Below are 20,114 nucleotides of genomic sequence, written 5' to 3' on the forward strand. Positions count from 1 at the left end.
CTCCAGAAGGTTCACCACCACCTCACAGAGATGATGTGATCGAAAGTCTGCAAGTTTTCGACCCATGAGATTCATATGACCCAGATCCCATACTTCCTAATGACCCTGATTTGTACCCGGCACACCCTTCACCTCTTGAAGATTCAACATCATACCAACAGGTTATAGCACAGGCAGCTGCATACCATAAAGTGAATATGCACACTGATCCTATCAAAGAAGATTTCCTCTTTGAAACACTGACTACCACACACAAAGAAAGTTACTTCCTGTCCATGTTGCCAGGTATGCTTAGGCATGCCACAGACGTCTTTAAAGAGCCTGTTAGGTCAATAATTATTACCCCAGGGATCAATAAAAAATATAAGGTAGCACCCTTAGACCCTAACTTTATTTGATCACAGATACCTCCTACCTCTATAATTGTGAGTGCAGCACAGAAACGTGTAATAGGCAATCAACAGGTGATGCCCCTCCTCCTGATAAGGAGAGGAGAAAATTTGATGGCAGCAGGGAAAACAGTGGCTGCACAAGCTGCCAATTAATGGCGGATTGCCAATTCACAGGCACCATATGATAGAGCCCACTGGGACTAGATGGGAGATCATCTCTAGTACCTCCCAGAGGAAAATCGGTTAAGGGGACAGGAGACAGTTTCAGAAGGGCAGGCCATCTCAACAACTCCATTAGGTGTTCCACTGATGCAACAGATAGCGCAGGACGTGGTGTAAATACCATTGTTATTATAAGAAGGCATGCTTGGCTCAGGTTTCTAACCAAAAAAACAGCAGGCAGTTCTCAACATGCCTTTCGATAGACACTTGTTTGGCCCAGAGGTTGACACCATCATAGACAAGCTTGGATTCAGAAACAGCAAAAGCTATGGGGGCCCTACTCACCACCCCACATAGAGGTAATTTTTGCTGGCCACAATTTAGGGGAGGCTTCAAAACATCATCTAGTGAGTCTTCTGCGTCCCACACCAAACAAGGAACACACTTCTACAATAGAGGTTCCTTCAGGGGTTTCTACAGTGGTGCAAATAATAAAGGCAGAGGTAAGGTGTCCACCTCTAGAGGTTCTGCCTCAAATACACGCCAGTGACTGCTTACACCTTCCACTAGCACACATCTCTCCAGCAGGGGGAAGATGAAGGCATTTCTATCCCTAATGGTCCAATATCACCACAGATCAATGGGTTCTATCAATTATCCAACATGGTTACTGTCTAGAACGCATCTCCATGGCACCAAATATTCCCCCTCGCACTTACAAACTTTCCCACGGCCATCCCATTCTTTTAAAAGAAGAGGTACAATCCCTACTTTTTAAGGGGGTTATAGAGCCAGTCCCCCTATCTCAGCAAGGGTGAGAGAGAATATTCCCTATACTTCCTTATACCAAAGAAAGATGGGTGGCTAAGACCAATTCTTGATCTCAGACCTCGCAACCTATACATTCTCTCAGAGCATTTTGATATGGTCACTCTTCAAGATGTTATTACTCTATTACAGCAAGGCAACTTTAGATCTCAAAGATGCTTACTATCACATTCCCGTTCATCCAACACGTTGCAAATACCTCAGATTTGTCATTGCGAGAAAACACTATCAATGCAAGGTTTCCCATTCAGGGTAACAGACACTCACGGGGTGCTCACAAAATATCTAGCAGTAGTTGCCACATTTCTCAGAAGACAACACATTCATGTCTTCCCCTGCTTGGATGACTGGCTCATCAAAGCCAATACCATCCAACAATGTCAAACTCATACCCAGTAAACAATAGACCTTCTACACACCCTGGGATTCACAATCAACTTTCTCAAATCCCATCTGCAACCTTCACAGATTCGGCCTTATCTGGGAGCAGTTCTCAATGCTCACTCAGGGCTAGCACATCCAAGCTCAGCTCGGATTCAAGCTTTCCAAACTCTTCTGTCTCAACTACAGGAAAAGCACACTTACATAGTGAGGATAGTGATGGTGCTTCCTGCATTGCCATTGTTCCTTATGCCAGACTGCACATGCGTCCCTTACAGAAGTGTCTATCTCATCAGTGGTCTCAGTCACAGAGTCATCTCCAGGATCTAGTGTTGTTGGACTGCCAGACTTACCGCTCTCTGCAATGGTGAAATCCCACCAAGCTTTCCAAGGGACGGCCCTTTCAAGACCTTGTGCCTCAAATCACTCTCACTACAGATGCATCACAGATAGGTGGGGAGCTCACCTAAACAACCTCACAAAACAAGGCAGATGGGTACCCATTCGACAAACTTCTCACATCAACTACTTGAAGTTACAAGCAGTCTTTCTAGCACTCAATGCCTTTCTGTCACAACTCTCACACAAAGAGGTTCTAGTTCATACAGACAACATGACAGTCATGTATTATCTGCAGAAACAGGGGGAGGGGAACACTCATCTCAATTGTCCCTTCTTGCTCAGACAATTTGGAAATGGGTAGCTCACCATCACATGCACTTACTGGCAGAACACCTGCTAGGGAAAGACAACCAGTTTACAGACCTCCTCGGCAATATGCAGCAGCAAGTCCAAGTATGGGAACTTCACCTACAAGTACTTCACCAATACTTTCAAATGTGGGGAACACCACAAATAGACCTCTTCGCCACTGCAGAAAATTAAAAATGCCAAACCTTCACTTCCAGATACCCAAACCCTCAGTCTTAGCGCAGTCTTAGCGCAGTGCACTATGGATGAGTTGTTCAGGGATATTTGCTTATGCTTTACCGCCTCTCCCACTCATTCCATCTCTGGTTCGCATAATGAGACAAACATCACTCAGAGTGATTCTTGTAGTACAGACACGGGCATTTCAACCTTGATTAACAACTCTGTTAGATCTGTCTATAGTTCCTAAGGTGAAACTCTCCAACAGGCCTCAAAGGCAAGGTCAAATCAGACATCCACACCCTAAACCACTTAGGCCCTCAATATGACTTTGGCAGTCAAAACAGTTGACCACCGAAGTCACGCCCTCCAGGAGACTGCTATATTATGACTCTTGGCAGCTCTCTGCCATAAATTGGGCAGAGAGCCGCCAGCAGCCATACTGGCAGTCGGCAGTCTAGTGGATGCTGCTCCGCTGGCACCACCACGTCATCACAACACCGCCCGCCATATTACAACTTTGTAATCGGCGTGGCGGTGATGTGGTAAGAGAACGGTGCCGGCGGAGCAGACCCAATGGGCCCTGTTTCCTCCTGGACGACCACCAGGTAGGGTGATTGACAGACAGGGGAGGGGGAGTGTTGAGTGTTGTGTGCGTGAATGGGAGTGTGTGTGTGTGAATGGAGGGGCGGGTGGGGTGTTGTGTGTGTGCAAGTGTCTGTGTGCTTGTGTGAATGCGTGTATGCCGGGGTGGGGGAAATGTTGTGGCCATGTGTGCATGTGTGTGTGTGAATGAGTGAGCATGGATGTGTGCATGTATGTATGTATGTGTGGATGTGTGCGTGTATGTCTGCATGTGTGGTGCATGCATGGATAGGGGTCAGTACAGGGATGGGGGGGTGGGGAGCTACTGATGTGGACGGGGTGGGTGGGGGGTTCTCCTACAGGTAGGGGGGTTGGGGAGTCCTGTAGTGGCAACAGCAATTAGTATTCCTGCTGCCTGTATCCTTACCGCTAGGGATTTCGTGGCAGGGCTGCTGCCACGGAATCCCTGACAGTAAGGATACTCATTATACAGCAAGCTGTGTTAGCTGGACCGCCAGGCTGAAGGTGGGCAACCTTCGGCCAGGCAGTCCCACCCTTCTGGCAGAACAGGTGGTGAACTGGCTGCAATGCAGCCAGTTCACTGCAATGGTCATAATTTGGCGGTCCTGCATAGCCACGCTGTCGGCGGTCTGGCTACCACCATCGGCACTGCAGGGTAGGACCGCCAGGGTCATAATGACCCCCCTAATCTTGCGATGGCTCCTGAAGTCATAGAGTTTGGTTATTTGAATCTTCAGAATGTATGGAAATTCTTAGAGAGGCACATAAACCTACAACTAGACAGTGTTACACTGAAACATGGAAACATTTTGTCTGCTACTGTCAACCTAAACACATTAACCCATTCCAAGCCTCATTTCAGGACACTGTTTGTTTTCTACTACATTTACAAAAGGCAAACCTGATATACTCATTTGTTGGACTTTATTTAGCGGCTATAGCCGCTTACCTCCAAAATAGACAAAATATCTATTTTTTCAGGATTTCAGTTATCAAAGACATCATGGAAGGCCTCAAAAGATTCATTCCACACAGGGTTCCCACAGTCCCATCATGGAACCTTAATGTTGTACTTACTAGACTCATGGGTCCACCTTTTGAGCCTATGAGCCTATGCACTCCTGTTCTTCGCAATTTCTTTCATGGAAAGTAGCCTTTTTAGTAGCTATCACTTTTTTAAGACCTGTAAGTGAAATACAGGCTCTAACTTTAAAAGAACCATTCTTCCATTTACACAAAGATAGTTTAGTTCTTAGGACGAACCCTAAATTCCTTCCCAAAGTAGTGTCACCATTTCACATGAATCAAACAACTGAGTTACCTGCATTTTTCCCACAGCCAGACTCAGTTGCAGAGAGAGCTCTTTACACACTAGAGCCCTCATTACAACCCTGGCGGTAAATCCCGCTTACTGCCGTGCTGACGGGCGTCAAGATACTGTGACCGCGGTGGAAATCCGCTAAAGGTATTATGACCCACATCTCGTAATCCGCCACAATACAGACACCCACACAAGTCCGCCACACCAAAGGTCAGTGATAAACTGGCGATAGCAAAACCTACACCGTCACACCAACAGGAATACACCCACACTATTACGACCCACGAATCAACGCAGCGGTCATTCAACCGTGGTAATCCATTGGCAGTACACACTGCTGCACTCAAAATACACACACATTTACAAAACACAACCACATTGGACAATTCAAAATACACACACTTGATACACATACACACACCACACCCACACATTCACACCACTATAAAACACACACCCACATTACCCACAACCCCTTACAATGACATTTTTTCAAAAAGCATAGAGAGAGAGAGAATAGCAAACACAACACCAGCATCCACAGGCACACAACACCATCACTCATACAACATCCACGCACCTCAAAGAACACACACCAACACAACACATCACACAGCACAACAAACATCACCTCACACATCACCCACACCACATTATGGCACCTCAAAGACACCCCAGGTTTTCTGAGGAGGAGCTCAGGGTCACGGTGGAGGAAATCATCCGGGTAGAGCCACAGCTATTCGGATCACAGGTGCAGCAGACCTCCATTGCAAGGAAGATGGAGCTATGGCGGAGAATTGTCCACAGGGTCAACGCAGTGGGACAGCATCCAAGAACACGGGATGACATCAGGAAGAGGTGGAACGACCTACGGGGGAAGGTGCGTTCCGTGGTATCAAGACACCAGGTAGCCATACAGAGGATTGGCGGTGGACCCCCACCTCCTTCCCAACAACTAACAACATGGGAGGAGCAAGTCTTGACGATCATGCATCCTGAGGGCCTCGCAGGAGTAGCAGGAGGGCTGGACTCTGGTAAGGCAAATATTTACTATTATATCCCCCCCACCCTACCTGCATGCCATCACAAACCCCTACCCCTACCCTCACACCCATCACCCCAACACCTCACAGATACCCCACTATCACAACCAACACATCCCAAAACCAAGCCCTGCATGTAACACCAATATATGGTCACCCATTACCAAAGCATGTCCAGTAGACAGACTCACCCAGGCCCCAAAATCACCAATCACACAAGGGCCAAGGCAATAATGCAAGCACAGGAGTAAAGGGTAACACACCCATTGCACAAGACGGCACACACAGATACAATAACAATGCATTTACACCCCAACAGGACCCCTACCCAATGTCACCGGACAGGAGGTGCCAGCCATATCCAGTCCCCCCACAGAAGAGGCCCACAGTGACGACAGCAGCTCTGTACGCCTGGATCAATATGACCAGCCCGGCCCATCAGGGACCTCTGGACAGTCGGTTCCTCTGCCACAATCCCAAACCACCAATGAACCTCCCCCCTCAGGAAACACCACCACAGCACCCACCCAGTGGGCCCATCCCTCTGTCCACAGGACACGTCAATCAGCAGTGTGTCCACCACTACAGGGAACCCAGGCAACCCCACTAACCCAAGACAATCAGGGATCTGGGGTCAGTGGCAGAGGGCACTCGGTTCAGGGGACAGAGGCACAGGACAACAGGGAAGCTGGGAGGACTGCTGTGCGACAGGGAGGACAGGCCCAGGGAACCCACTCTCCACGAGGTACTCTCCAACATCATGGGAGCATACCACCATTCCCAGGAGACCATGGGCACAGTACTAGCCACATTTCAGGAGACACAGTGGCTGCAGGAAGAACAGTACTTGGGGATCAGGGAGGACTTGAAGTCCATTAACACTACCCTGGTCACCATTGCAGGGGTGCTGGCAGTCATGGCTAACACCATCAGGGCGACAGTGGCACACCAACGGGCCCCTGACACTAGCTTGAACGATGAACAGCCCTCCACGTCCGCCGGCGCTAGTGGACAGGAGGTCCCGCCACAGGACCAACAGGCCACCAGCACCCCACCCCCTGCAGAAGGAGAACCACCCCGCAAACAGTCCCTGAGATCCAGGCACAAGACAGAGAACATTGCCAAGACCCCCGCCAGGAAATAAGACTCTCCTGATTGTCACCCTTCTGTCCCACTATGTCACCCTGACTACCTTGAACTGCCATTACTCCACTTCCTATACCCCCTTGGACAAAGCACCTGTGATAGAAAGAGACTGGACTCCACCATGGACATTCCTCCACCATCACCCCAGCCCATTGCACATACCCCTCCACTGAATAGCACTTCAATAAACACCCTTGAATCACAAAACGATCTGGAGTCAGTCTGTACTTTCACAAGTGTGTTATTACAACCTCTCTGACAAATATCAATGTTAATGTTCATTTTCATATACCAATGTTTGACAGTTGTTGGGCAGCAGTAAACATAGCAAAAGGCAGAAAGTGGTACCCAGATCTGTGAAATGGAAAGGCAAATTGAACTATCAGTGTCCATACACAGAGGTAAAAAGGCAGAATCATGCAATGTCCTACAGTAGTATGATATGAGAGGAGCAGTGCCAGTCTCTTACCTGTGTCTCACTGGAAGTATTGCATGATGATGTTGTTTCGGTTGTCTATATCTTCTTCTTCTGCCTCCTCTTCTTGACTGTCCACAGGCTCCACAGCTGCCACAAGACCAACATCAGGCCCATCCTCCTGCAGAAAAGGCACCTGGTGTCGCAAAGCCAGGTTGTGCAACATACAGCATGCCACGATGATCTGGCACACCTTCTCCAGGGAGTAATACAGGGAGGCAGCCGTCAGATGGAGGCACCGGAACCTGGCCTTCAGGAGGCCGAAAGTCCGCTCTATTATCCTCCTAGTTCGCCCATGTGCCTCATTGAAGCGTTCCTCTGCCCTTGTCCTGGGATTCCTCACTGGGGTCAGTAGCCATGACAGGTTGGGGTAACCAGAGTCACCTGCAAATATCGAGGGGTATCTGTTAGACACACACCAACCCTTAGGGACTCTCACGTACCCAGACACCTATTCAAACTGTGTGGGGACCGTGGGCTCACTTATTAGCCACACACGGTGCCCCTGGAGTTGGTTCATCACATAGGGGATGCTGCTATTCCTCAAAATGTAAGCGTCATGCACTGAGCCAGGATACTTGGCATTCATATGGGAGATGTACTGGTCTGCCAAACACACCATCTGCACATTCAGGGAATGGTAGCTTTTGTGGTTTCTGTGCACCTGTTCATTTCTGCGGGGTGGGACAAATGCCACATGTGTACCATCAGTGGCACCAATGATGTTGGGGATATGTCCCAGGGCATAGAAGTCACCTTTCACTGTAGGCAAATCCCCCACCTGAGGGAAAACGATGTAGCTGCGCATGTGTTTCAGCAGGGCAGATAACACTCTGGACAACATGTTGGAGAACATTGGCTGTGACATCCCTGATGCCATGGCCACTGTTGTTTGAAAGGAACCACTGGCCAGGAAATGGAATACTGACAGGACCTGCACTAGAGGGGGGATTCCTGTGGGATGGCGGATAGCTGACATAGGGTCTGGTTCCAACTGGGCACACAGTTCATGGATTGTAGCACGAACAAGTCTGTAGGCGATAATGATGTGTCTGTCTTCCATTGTCAACAGGTCCACCAGGGGTCTGTATACCGGAGGATGACGCCATCTCATCATCTGCCCCAGCGGATGTGCCCTTTGGAGGAGAAGGGTGAGCAGAGGGTCATACACCACAAAGCTTGCACAAGGGTGTTTTGCACTATTGTGATGTAATCAGTGTGTGTCGCTGTCTGTCCGTATTCCTGCCCAAAAGTGCTGTGACGCAGTTAGTTGGCCTGCCATGTGGCCCCCTGAAATGGCGGCTGCCTGACCTGTAAGAAGGGACAAGGGGAAATGAGGTAACTGCACTGGCGTTGTGCAACGTTGCGGTCGGCGGACGAAGACCATGGCGCAATTCAGCATTGGTTATCATTGGGCCCAATGGGTTCCAGTAGCTAATGACGATGTACGCCGGCGGTGAGGGTATGCACCGCCGCGGACGCAACCGCCATTTTCTATCTGTTCACTCACTTGATACCTGACCTTCAACAGGAGAGGACCTACCATGCAAGTGCTGCTTTGACCTGAGTCTGGTAGCGACAATGGCTACAGTGTCTGGGGAAAGGGCCCCTTCCCTCACCGCAGAGGAGTTGGACAACCTGGTGGCTGGGGTCCTCCCCCAGTACACGCTACTCTACGCTCCTCCAGACAAACAGGTGAGTACACTGTGAGCATGATGGATGGGACATGAATGTATGGAGTGGCGTGGTGGAAGATACATGTGGGGGGGGGCTGTGGCCAGCATGTGAGGATGGTCAGTGTATGTGTTTCAGGGCATGGTTGGGAAGTTGTGGCCAATGAGTAACAATAACTGGACAGGGAGTAAAATCCATTCTTACTTCACTTTTCCTCTAGGTCAGCGCCTACCAGAAGAAGGGTATTTGGCATGCCATTGCCAAGGAAGTGCGGACCCTGGGGGTCTACCATAGACGGAGCACCCACTGCCGCAAAAGAGGGGAGGACCTGCGCCGCTGGAGCAAGAAGATGGCAGAGGCCCAGCTGGGTATGGCCTCCCAACGTGGAAGGGGTGCCCGTCGCACCATGACCCCCCTGATGTACCGGATCCTGGCGGTGGCATATCCTGAGTTGGATGGGCGCTTGAGGGCATCACAGCAGCCACAAGGGGGTGAGTACAGTGTCATTCAGCTGACTCTGCGCGCTTTACGAGGTATCTGGGTGGGAGAAGGGGGCTGTGGGCTCCCCTAGGCCAGGGCAAACTTGCTAGGGTAGGTCCTTGTTAGGCAGGCTTTGTGGCACTCCAACCCCAAAAGTGGTAGTGGCCATCTACACCTAGTCAGGCTCCTGTGGGTTCCAGGTGTGAAGCAAAAGGGCTTAGGCACAGTCCCCCTTGGGCAGGTGATTTTCCTAAGAGCTGTTAGTGCATGGCCTAGTGCATAGGGTGGCTCCCTGTGTGTTGTGTCTGCCAACGGTGGTGTTGTTGCTGGCATTGACCATGTGTCTCCTCTGTCTTCCCCCCTTTTTTTATTGTCACCCTGTCCTTGCATGCATTAGCATCATCTGGTGGAGGAGAAGTGGCACTGGGGCAGGAGGGAGCTGCAACCCACATGGCCCAGGAGGGTGAATGTACGGAGTCTCAAGGCACCAGTGGGACAAAGGGCGAGGGGAGCTCCATGACGGGGACAGGAGGAGACACCAACGACAGCGACTCCTCCTCTGATGGGAGCTCCCTTGCGGTGGCAGGCACCTCAGTGCCCACTGCAACTACAGGTACAGCCCCCACACCCCCTACCAGAACCACCCTCCCAGCAGCCCCTTAGCGTGTTTCCCATGCCATGTCACACACAGGAGGGTGGGCATCTCCTTCACCCCAGGCCCTGCCACAGTCAGCCCTGCTGCCCTCAGTGAGGAGGCTATTGACCTCCTGAGATCCTTCACTGTTGGGCAGTCAACCATACTGAATGCCATCCAGGGTGTCGCGAGGCATTTGCAACAAACAAATGCATACCTGGAGGGCATTCATTCTGGCGTGGCAGCCCAACAGAGAGCTTTTCAGGCTCTGGCCTCAGCACTGATGGCAGCCATTGTCCCTGTGTCCAGCCTCCCCCCTCCTACCTCCACTACCCAGACCCAATCCTCTCTACCTCAGCCTATCCCAAGCACACCATCAGACCAGCATGCACACTCATCAACACACAAAAGTGGCTCAGGCAAACATAAGCACCACACATCCCACAGGCACTCACACAAGCACCATCCCCATGCAGACACACCAACATCCACTGCCTCCACTGTGTCCCCTTCCTTCATGTCCTCCACCTCCCTCCCAGTCTCGTCTCAGCACTCCGTCCATCATCCTTTTGTGTTGCTAAAGTTGCCCCAAGTGGGAAGGGTATGCCCAGACGTGGGTCCCTTGCTCACTGTGCCACTGGAATCAAGCTAGCCTGGCTGAAGAAGGGTGATACCCTGAAACCGGCCCCAGGATGCTTGTTCCCGGTCCAGAGAGGACCTGGCCTGGCAGTTCGGGCTGGACTGTTCCCATGAGGAACAGGGTCAAGACTGATTTGCATATGGCTGGGTCCAAACTGGGGTGGCATGGTGAGCAAAAGAACAATGGATTAAACCCAGATCTGTGACTGGGGGTGAGTGTTTGCATTGTCAGCACTCCGTCCATCATCCTTTTGTGTTGCTAAAGTTGCCCCAAGTGGGAAGCGTATGCCCAGACGTGGGTCCCTTGCTCACTGTGCCACTGGAATCAAGATAGCCTGGCTGAAGAAGGGTGATATCCTGAAACCGGTCCCAGGATGCTCGTTTCCGGTCCAGGGAGGACCTGGCCTGGCAGTTCGGGCTGGAATGTTCCAATGAGGAACAGGGTCAAGACTGATTTGCATATGGCTGGGTCCAAACTGGGGTGGCATGGTGAGCAAAAGAACGATGGATTAAACCCAGATCTGTGACTGGGGTGAGTGTTTGCATTTTCAGCACTCCGTCCATCATCCTTTTGTGTTGCTAGCGTCTCCACTCACACCTGCATGCACTACATCCTCAGCCACTACCTCCATTACCAGCACGCCCATCACCACACACCACTCGCGTGCAATCACCACAAACGCAGGCGCACACCCACTCAACAGCCATCCACCTCACAACAGCCTCCAGCCCATGCACCCTCACCCAAACTCAGCAGACATACACCTCCTACAACCACTACCTCATCCTCCACTCCCAAAACCCCTCCATCTTCCTGTCCCAGTGTGTCTAAAAAACTTTTCCTAGCTTCCATTGACCTCTTCCCTACACATCCCCCCCCTCCCTCCCCTAGGGCCAGGATGTCCAGATCCCAGCCCAGCACCTCAGCCACAATATCCTCAAGCACTGTGGTCCCTGCAAGTCTGGGAACATCGAAGGCGGCACCCATCAGGGCTGCCAGTGTGCCACCTAGTGAGGCGAAGGATCGCCCTATTCCACCACCTACCAAGGTGAAGAAGGGGCCCTGTAAAGAAATGGCTCCCTGTTGCAGTTACCACCCACTTTTTGCCTGATACTGATGCTGACTTGACTGAGAAGTGTGCTGGGACCCTGCTAACCAGGCCACAGCACCAGTGTTCTTTCACCTAAAATGTACAGTTGTCTCCACAATTGGTACAACCCTGGCACCCAGGTAAGTCTCTTGTAACTGGTAACCCTGGTACCAAGGGCCATGATGCCAGGGAAGGTCTCTAAGGGCTGCAGCATGTCTTATGCCACCCTAGGGACCCCTCACTCAGCGCAGACACACTGCTTGCCAGCTTGTGTGTGCTGGTGGGGAGAAAATGACTAAGTCGACATGGCACTCCCCTCAGGGTGCCATGCCAACCTCACACTGCCTGTGGCATAGGTAAGTCACCCCTCTAGCAGGCCTTACAGCCCTAAGGCAGGGTGCACTATACCACAGGTGAGGGCATAGGTGCATGAGCACTATGCCCCTACAGTGTCTAAGCAAAACCTTAGACATTGTAAGTGCAGGGTAGCCATAAGAGTATATGGTCTGGGAGTCTGTCAAAAACAAACTCCACAGCTCCATAAGGGCTACACTGAATACTGGGAAGTTTGGTATCAAACTTCTCAGAATAATAAACCCACACTGATGCCAGTGTTGGATTTATTAAAAAATGCACACAGAGGGCATCTTAGAGATACCCCCTGTATTTTACCCAATTGTTCAGTGCAGGACTGACTGGTCTGTGCCAGCCTGCTGCTAAGAGACGAGTTTCTGACCCCATGTGGTGAGGGCCTTTGTGTTCTCTGGGGACAGAAACAAAAGCCTGCTCTGGGTGGAGGTGTTTCACACCTCCCCCCTGCAGGAACTGTAACACCTAGCAGTGAGCCTCAAAGGCTCAGGCTTTGTGTTACAATGCCCCAGGGCATTCCAGCTAGTGGAGATGCCCGCCCCCCTGGACACAACCCCCACTTTTGGCGGCAAGTCCAGGAGACATAATGAGAAAAACAAGGAGGAGTCACTGGCCAGTCAGGACAGCCCCTAAGGTGTCCTGAGCTGAGGTGATTCTGACTTTTAGAAATCCTCCATCTTGCAGATGGAGATTTCCCCCAATAGGGATAGGAATGTGACCCCCTCCCCTTGGGAGGAGGCACAAAGAGGGTGTACCCACCCTCAGGGCTAGTAGCCATTGGCTACTAACCTCCAGACCTCAACACGCCCTTAAATGTAGTATTTAAGGGCTCCCCAGAACCTAGGAACTCAGATTCCTGCAACCTAAGAAGAAGAGGACTGCTAAGCTGAAAAACCCTGCAGAGAAGACGGAGACACCAACTGCTTTGGCCCCAGCTCTACCGGCCTGTCTCCCCCCCTTCTAAAGACACTGCTCCAGCTACGCTTTCCCCAGGGACCAGCGACCTCTGAATCCTCAGAGGACTGCCCTGCTCTAGAAGGACCAAGAAGCTCCCGAGGACAGCGGCTCTGTTCACCCAAGACTGCAACTTTGTTTCAAAGGAGCAACTTTAAAAACAACTTGCGTTTCCCGCCGGAAGCGTGAGACTTGCTACTCTGCACCCGACGCCCCCGGCTCGATTTGTGGAGAAACAACACTTCAGGGAGGACTCCCCGGCGACTGCAAGACCGTGAGTAGCCAGAGTTGCCCCCCCTGAGCCCCCAAAGCGACGCCTGCAGAGCGAATCCCGAGGCTTCCCCTGACCGCGACTGCCTGCTTCTCGGATCCCGACGCCTGGTAAAGACTCTGCACCCGCAGCCCCCAGGACCTGAAAGATCGGAACTCCAGTGCAGGAGTGACCCCCAGGAGGCCCTCTCCCTTGCCCAGGTGGTGGCTACCCCAAGGAGCCCCCCCCTTGCCTGCCTCCATCGCTGAAGAGACCCCTTGGTCTCCCATTGATTTCTATTGCTAACCCGACGCGTGTTCGCACACTGCACCCGGCCGCCCCCGTGCTGCTGAGGGTGTACTTTCTGTGCTGACTTGTGTCCCCCCCGGTGCCCTACAAAACCCCCCTGGTCTGCCCTCCGAAGACGCGGGTACTCACCTGCTGGCAGACTAGAACCGGGGCACCCCCTTCTCCATTGAAGCCTATGTGTTTTGGGCACCACTTTGACCTCTGCACCTGACCGGCCCTGAGCTGCTGGTGTGGTAACTTTGGGGTTGCTCTGAACCCCTGACGGTGGGCTACCTTGGACCCAAACTTGAACCCCGTAGGTGGTTTACTTACCTGCAAAAACTAACTAACTCTTACTCCCCCCAGGAACTGTTGAAAATTGCACTGTCTAGTTTTAAAATAGCTATATGTGATTTATATGAAAACTGTGTATGCTATTTTGATTATTCAAAGTTCCTAAAATACCTACCTGCAATACCTTTCATTTGAAGTATTACATGTAAAATTTGAACCTGTGGTTCTTAAAATAAACTAAGAAAATATATTTTTCTATACAAAAACCTATTGGCCTGGAATTGTCTCTGAGTGTGTGTTCCTCATTTATTGCCTGTGTGTGTACAACAAATGCTTAACACTACTCCTTTGATAAGCCTACTGCTCGACCACACTACAACAAAATAGAGCATTAGTATTATCTCTTTTTGCCACTATCTTACCTCTAAGGGGAACCCTTGGACTCTGTGCATACTATTCCTTACTTTGAAATAGTGCATACAGAGCCAACTTCCTACAGGCCCACAATGCCGTAGGGAAAAGCAGCACCAACCACCTATCAATGCCTCATCCAAGACAAAAGAGGACAGTGCCAAGGTCCCAGCAGCGACTTCCAAGGTGGGGAAGGGACACAAGGCCAAAGGGAAGTCAGCTCAGGGCACGGAGCCTCCGGGTGAGGGACTGGTGTCACCCCTTCTGCAAGACAGAACAGCAACGTGTACGACGGTGGCCTCCGCCGCAACCACCGCCACCTGCACCGCCACCTGCAAGTCTGCTGCCTCTGCTATAGTCCCCAGCATCATCCCCAGTGGGCAGCAGTCTGAGATTGCAGCAGACGTCCTGGTGTCTCCCTCCACAGGTGCTGATACCTGCACCATCGGCAGCATCTCCGCCGCAGACAACACCGCAGCCACCACCACCTGCCCTACGACGTGCCCAGCCAGTGCCACCACAGCGGACATCAGCAGCTTCCCCATTGGGCTGCCGTCCGAGGCTGCAGGAGACGTCCTGGTGTCTCCCTCCACAGGTGCTGACACCTGCACCACTGGCAGCATCTCTGCCGCAGACACCGCCACGTGCCCCGTGACGTGCCCAGCCAGTGCCACCACAGTGGACATCAGCAGCATCTCCAGTGGGCAGCTGTCTGAGGCTGCAGGAGACATCCTGGACCCTGCACACACTACATAAGGCACCACAACCAGCACTGGCAGTACCAGCAGTTGGCAGGGTAACTCGCCGCAGGGTGGAGAGTGCCTCTGCCTCCATGGAGTATCATGCTACCTGTTCCCAGGAAATCTCGTGGCTCAGATACCCAGGTGAGGGAATGGGAACTGACACACCCCTAGTGCAGCACTCTGGGCACAAAGCCCCCTCCTGAACCAGTGGAGAAGAGCATCCACTACCCCAGTCCTTGCAAGGATGTAGCACTCTGGGCACCATGCCCCCTCCGGAACCAGTGGAAAACAGCATCCACTACCCCAGTCCTTGGCAGGATGAAGCACTCTGGGCACAAAGCCCCCTCCAGAACCAGTGAAGAACAGCATCCACTACCCCAGTCCTTGGCAGGATGTAGCACTCTGGGCACCATGCCCCCTTCAGAACCAGTGGAGAACAGCATCCACTACCCCAGTCCTTGACAGGATGAAGCACTCTGGGCACAAAGCCCCCTCCAGAACCAGTGGAGAACAGCATCCACTACCACAGTCCTTGGCAGGATGTAGCACTCTGGGCCCCATGCCCCCTCCAGAACCAGTGGAGAACAGCATCCACTACCCCAGTCCTTGGCAGGATGAAGCACTCTGGGCACAAAGCCCCCTCCAGAACCAGTGGAGAACTGCATCCACTCCAGAGATTGTGGCTTTGCACTCCCCAGGGCCAAGCAGTGGGCAAACCTCCCACTTGAGAAACTTGAGAGACTGTGGCTTTGAACTCCCCAGGACCAAGCAGTGGGCAAACCACCCACTTGAGAAACTTGAGAGACTGTGGCTTTGCACTCCCGAGGACCAAGCAGTGGGCTACCCACCCACTTGAGAAACTTGAGAGACTGTGGCTTTGCACTCCCAGGACCAAGCATTGGGGGACCCACCCGCTTGAGAAACTTGAGAGACTGTGGCTTTGCACTCCCCAGGACCAAGCAGTGGGCGACCCACCCACTCGAGAAACTTGAGAGACTGTGGCTTTGCACTCCCCAGGACCAAGCAGTGGGCATGGAGCCCCCTCGAGGAGCAGTGGCGTTGTCCCATCATCCGGCTGAGGTGCCCCACTTCCCCCTGAGGTGCCTGTGTTTTTTCGACCTGATGCCCCTGCAGTGTTCTCTCCATTTTGAGGCAGGTGTCATGTGTGGGCTTCGCCCATGATTTTTGGGACCACTGGTCCACGGACATGTGATGGAACAGTATACGGACTTGTGTACTTGCTGTAAATATTTGTATATAATGATCTTTTAAAGTTATGTTGGCCTATCTGGATTTTCGATGATTACACTTGTTACAATCATTTCATTTGGTCCTTGCGTTTTTCTAGGGGGTCACGGGGTGTAAATGTAATGTTGATGCATGTGTTTGTGTGTCTGTTGTTGTGGGTGAAAGGTGGGGGTGTTGCGTGTTGCATGTGCGTATGTCACTCTCTTTTCCCCCCCTCCCCTGTGTGCTAGGTGCAGTACTCACCGTGGTCGTCGCTGCCGTCTTTGATGTTCCTGGTAGAAGAGGAGGTAAACCAACATTGGTAACACCTCTAACTCGGGCTCCATGGCGTCCTGGTTCCTCGTTGGGTGTCAAGAGGTGAGTGGTTTCCGTTCCACAGGCTGTTTCCCCCGTGCTTTTGATGGTGTTGGTACCGCCCCGGAAAAGCTGGCGGATTGGTGCCTTGTAATAGTGTGGGTGGTACATTGTCTTCCGCCTGTCTGTTGGCAGTGACCGCCACGGTGTTTGTTGCTACCTCCGTGGCGGTCGGAATGTTAAAGTGGCTATCTGTGTTGGCGGTTTCCGCCATGGTCGTGATTCCATTTTTTTTACCGCCGGCCTTTTGGCGGAATTACCGCCGCTTTAGCACCGACTGCCAGGGTTGTAATGAGGGCCTAGATGTTAAAAGGGCTCTCATGTATTACATTGATAGGAGTAAAAACTTTAGGAAATCTAAACAGCTTTTTGTAGCATTTTCCATGCCTCATAAAGACAATCCAATTTCAGAAACTGGCATAACTTGATGGACAGTCAAGTATATTCAGAACTGCTGTTTTAAAGCCAAAAGGCAGTTACCTAATACTCCCAGAGCACATTCCACAAGAAAAAGTGTGTTTCTATGGCATGTTTAGGTAACATTCCAATAGCAGACATTTGTAAGGCTGCTACTTGGTCCACCCACACTACATACATTTATTAAACACTATTGTGTAGATGTTTTAGCATGGCAACAAGCTAATGTTGGCCAAGCGGTGCTCAGGACACTTTTTCAAGCTACTCCAACTCTTACAGGCTAGCCACCACTTATTTGGAGGGGACTACTTTACAGTCTATGCAAGGCATGTGTATCTAAAGCCACACAAGCCATCAAGCGGAAAATGCTACTTACCCTGTAGACATCTGTTTGTGGCTTGTAGTGCTGTAGATTCACATGCCCCCCCTCCTCCCCAGAAGCCTGTGGTTGTTGTACTGGTATTATTATATAAATATTGTATATATGTATATACATTGCATGGATATCTCTTTTCCTTACTTTCTATATATATACTCCTGACCTCACCCACCTGCAGGAAAACAATCTAACAAAGGACTCGATGCCCATGCTCAGTATCACCGAGAAGAGGAGTCACTTAATCTTGTGACTCGAAAAGATTCTTCGAACAAAAACAACTTGCAACACTAGATGGCAGACTTATGCAAAGCATGTGACTTTACAGTACTACATGCCACAAACAGATGTCTACTGGGTAAGTAACATTTTCCTTTTAATCCACTCACTATAGGCATGGGCAGCCATAAACTCCACCAGGTCTCCCACAGTGCATTAGTAATCCAAGCAAAGACACCAATTTCTAAGACTACTCAGTTCCGTCACAAGTAGCACCACCATGTTGCATGCAGATTCAAATAAGTTTAAATCAGTTCCATATATGTACACAATAGTGTGCCACCTGAATGCAGCATGGATAATTGAGAGCATATGTTGCAGACATTCAAACTTACATAACATCCCTACCTCTCTTCACTAATACATACTGGTACATTTAACTGGTTACCATCTTTTTTTCACTTTAGAATGATAGTTATCTGTTCTAGTCATGAAATACTTAGAAGTGTACCAAGATAATCTTATCCTAAAGAAGAAGGCTAATGAAACAAATACACAAAAAGTACAATCAACATCTTATATAGAGTCTTAGATGGACCTACAAAACTTTCTGTCATGCAAAACTTTACCAGTATAAAAATCCAAGCGGCAAATCAGTAATCATTTTTACTCCTTAAACACACCACATTCAGCTGGTAAACAATTATATCTCCCCTCACTGAGGCATAAACCTTAGTATAAGCAAATATCAGAGTTGTAATGCATAACTATTTGATAATACCCCCATATGTTTTCTGTATAGAGAAAAAATTCTATCAATTCATAATGTTTATTCCAAAGTTAGCCCCTGTTAGTATAGCGCTATAATAATCTTTACCTTATTCTTTGTCAGATCTGCACCAAAAATCCAAAGATCCCACACAGGACAAACCCCTACATGCAAACAACCTTCAGCCCGAATCAACCAGAAAAGGCATGAAACACTTACCCCAACTTTTCTCATAACTTACTTACAAAAAATATATTCGAACGATCAAATGGTCCAATTTCTCTCTCACTTAATAATTTTACCCCTAACTCTGTTCTCAGAGGTCAACAACAGTTAACAGCATCGGGGGTGGAGATCAACCACCTTTCTTCAGATACTGGAATATAATTATACTTGGGAGAAATTGGATTGTTGGTTGACTAGGATGCGAACCCTGGTCAAGCAACAACGCCAATTCTTGTCAGTGTAAGGTACAAGCAAACCTTAAATTAACCTGAGCACACCCCATCATAGCCTGTCACAGAGGATTCAGGCTTAACTTGAAGCCAATGTGTAAAGTATTTGTGCAACACTTTAAACAGTAAAACTGTGAAAACACCACATAAAAAAGATCCCTCACCAGGTTAGAGCTTAATTTAATAAATAAAACGAGCAAAACAAGAAAAATCCAATCAGTAGAACCAACTTTATGAATTTTTACGGAATACACAGTAGAATAGCACATAGCATAAAGCGATGGTAAGAAAAGGTATATGGTTGCGCTAGACTGGAACAAAGTCACAAGTTCAGGCAGACCGCAATGGATTGCAGGCTGGCTACAGGGACCCAGTTAGGGTCGCTGAACAAATACCTTAATTCCTGGTAGACACAGCGAGAGTGGTGCATCAGTTCTGAGATGCGATGAAGCTGCAGTGCAAGGTCCTATTGCGTTGATGTTGAGAATCCCTTCAACAGTACTTGTGATGCGAAGTCCGAGTTCGGGGATGCGCGTGCAGCTGGCTTCTGAGAAGCTGCTGGGCCATAATGCGGATTCCGCTGGTGTTATCGAGGCCGCCATCGATGCGGGATGAGAGGACCTGGGCCGTGGATGTGCTACACCTTTGGGGTGATGATTTGGTTCTGAGAACTGTGGAGACGATGCAGGTCTTCTCACTGAGCCCAATCCACGCAGCAGCAACAATGTGTTGGTTCTGCTCAGGGATGCGCTGCTCAGTAGAGGTGATGCATCGGTTCCGCTGGCAAGCATTTTAGGCCCATGTCCATGGGTCCAGGACTGGGGTGGCACTACTTGGCAAGGTAGACTCACAGATGGCAGAGCCCAGCTGCAGGTGCAAGGTTATTGGAAACCTATTATGTCCCTCAGGCTTCAGATCAGGAGCCCAGCCAACTAGCCCTTGGAATCACCCTGGGATCTGGGGTCTGGAGATGCAGGTTTAGTTTTTCTCACCCAGGCAGGAGGACAGCAGGTCAGTGCAGCAAGGCAGCAGTTGTCTCGGAGCAGTAGTCCAGCAGAGGGGCAGTCCTTCTTGCAGGACAGCAGTCCTTCTTCTTGGCGGGGTATCCACAGGTTCCAAGGTGTACTAAAGTGGTGGTGACTGAGGTTCTCCTTTTATACACAGTTGTGCCTTTGAAGTGGGAAGAAGCTTCTAGAGGTATGCTTTGAAATGCACAGATGGCCTG

Source organism: Pleurodeles waltl, chromosome 5 (assembly GCF_031143425.1).
Source record: "Pleurodeles waltl isolate 20211129_DDA chromosome 5, aPleWal1.hap1.20221129, whole genome shotgun sequence".
NCBI classification, from domain to species: Eukaryota; Metazoa; Chordata; class Amphibia; order Caudata; family Salamandridae; genus Pleurodeles; species Pleurodeles waltl.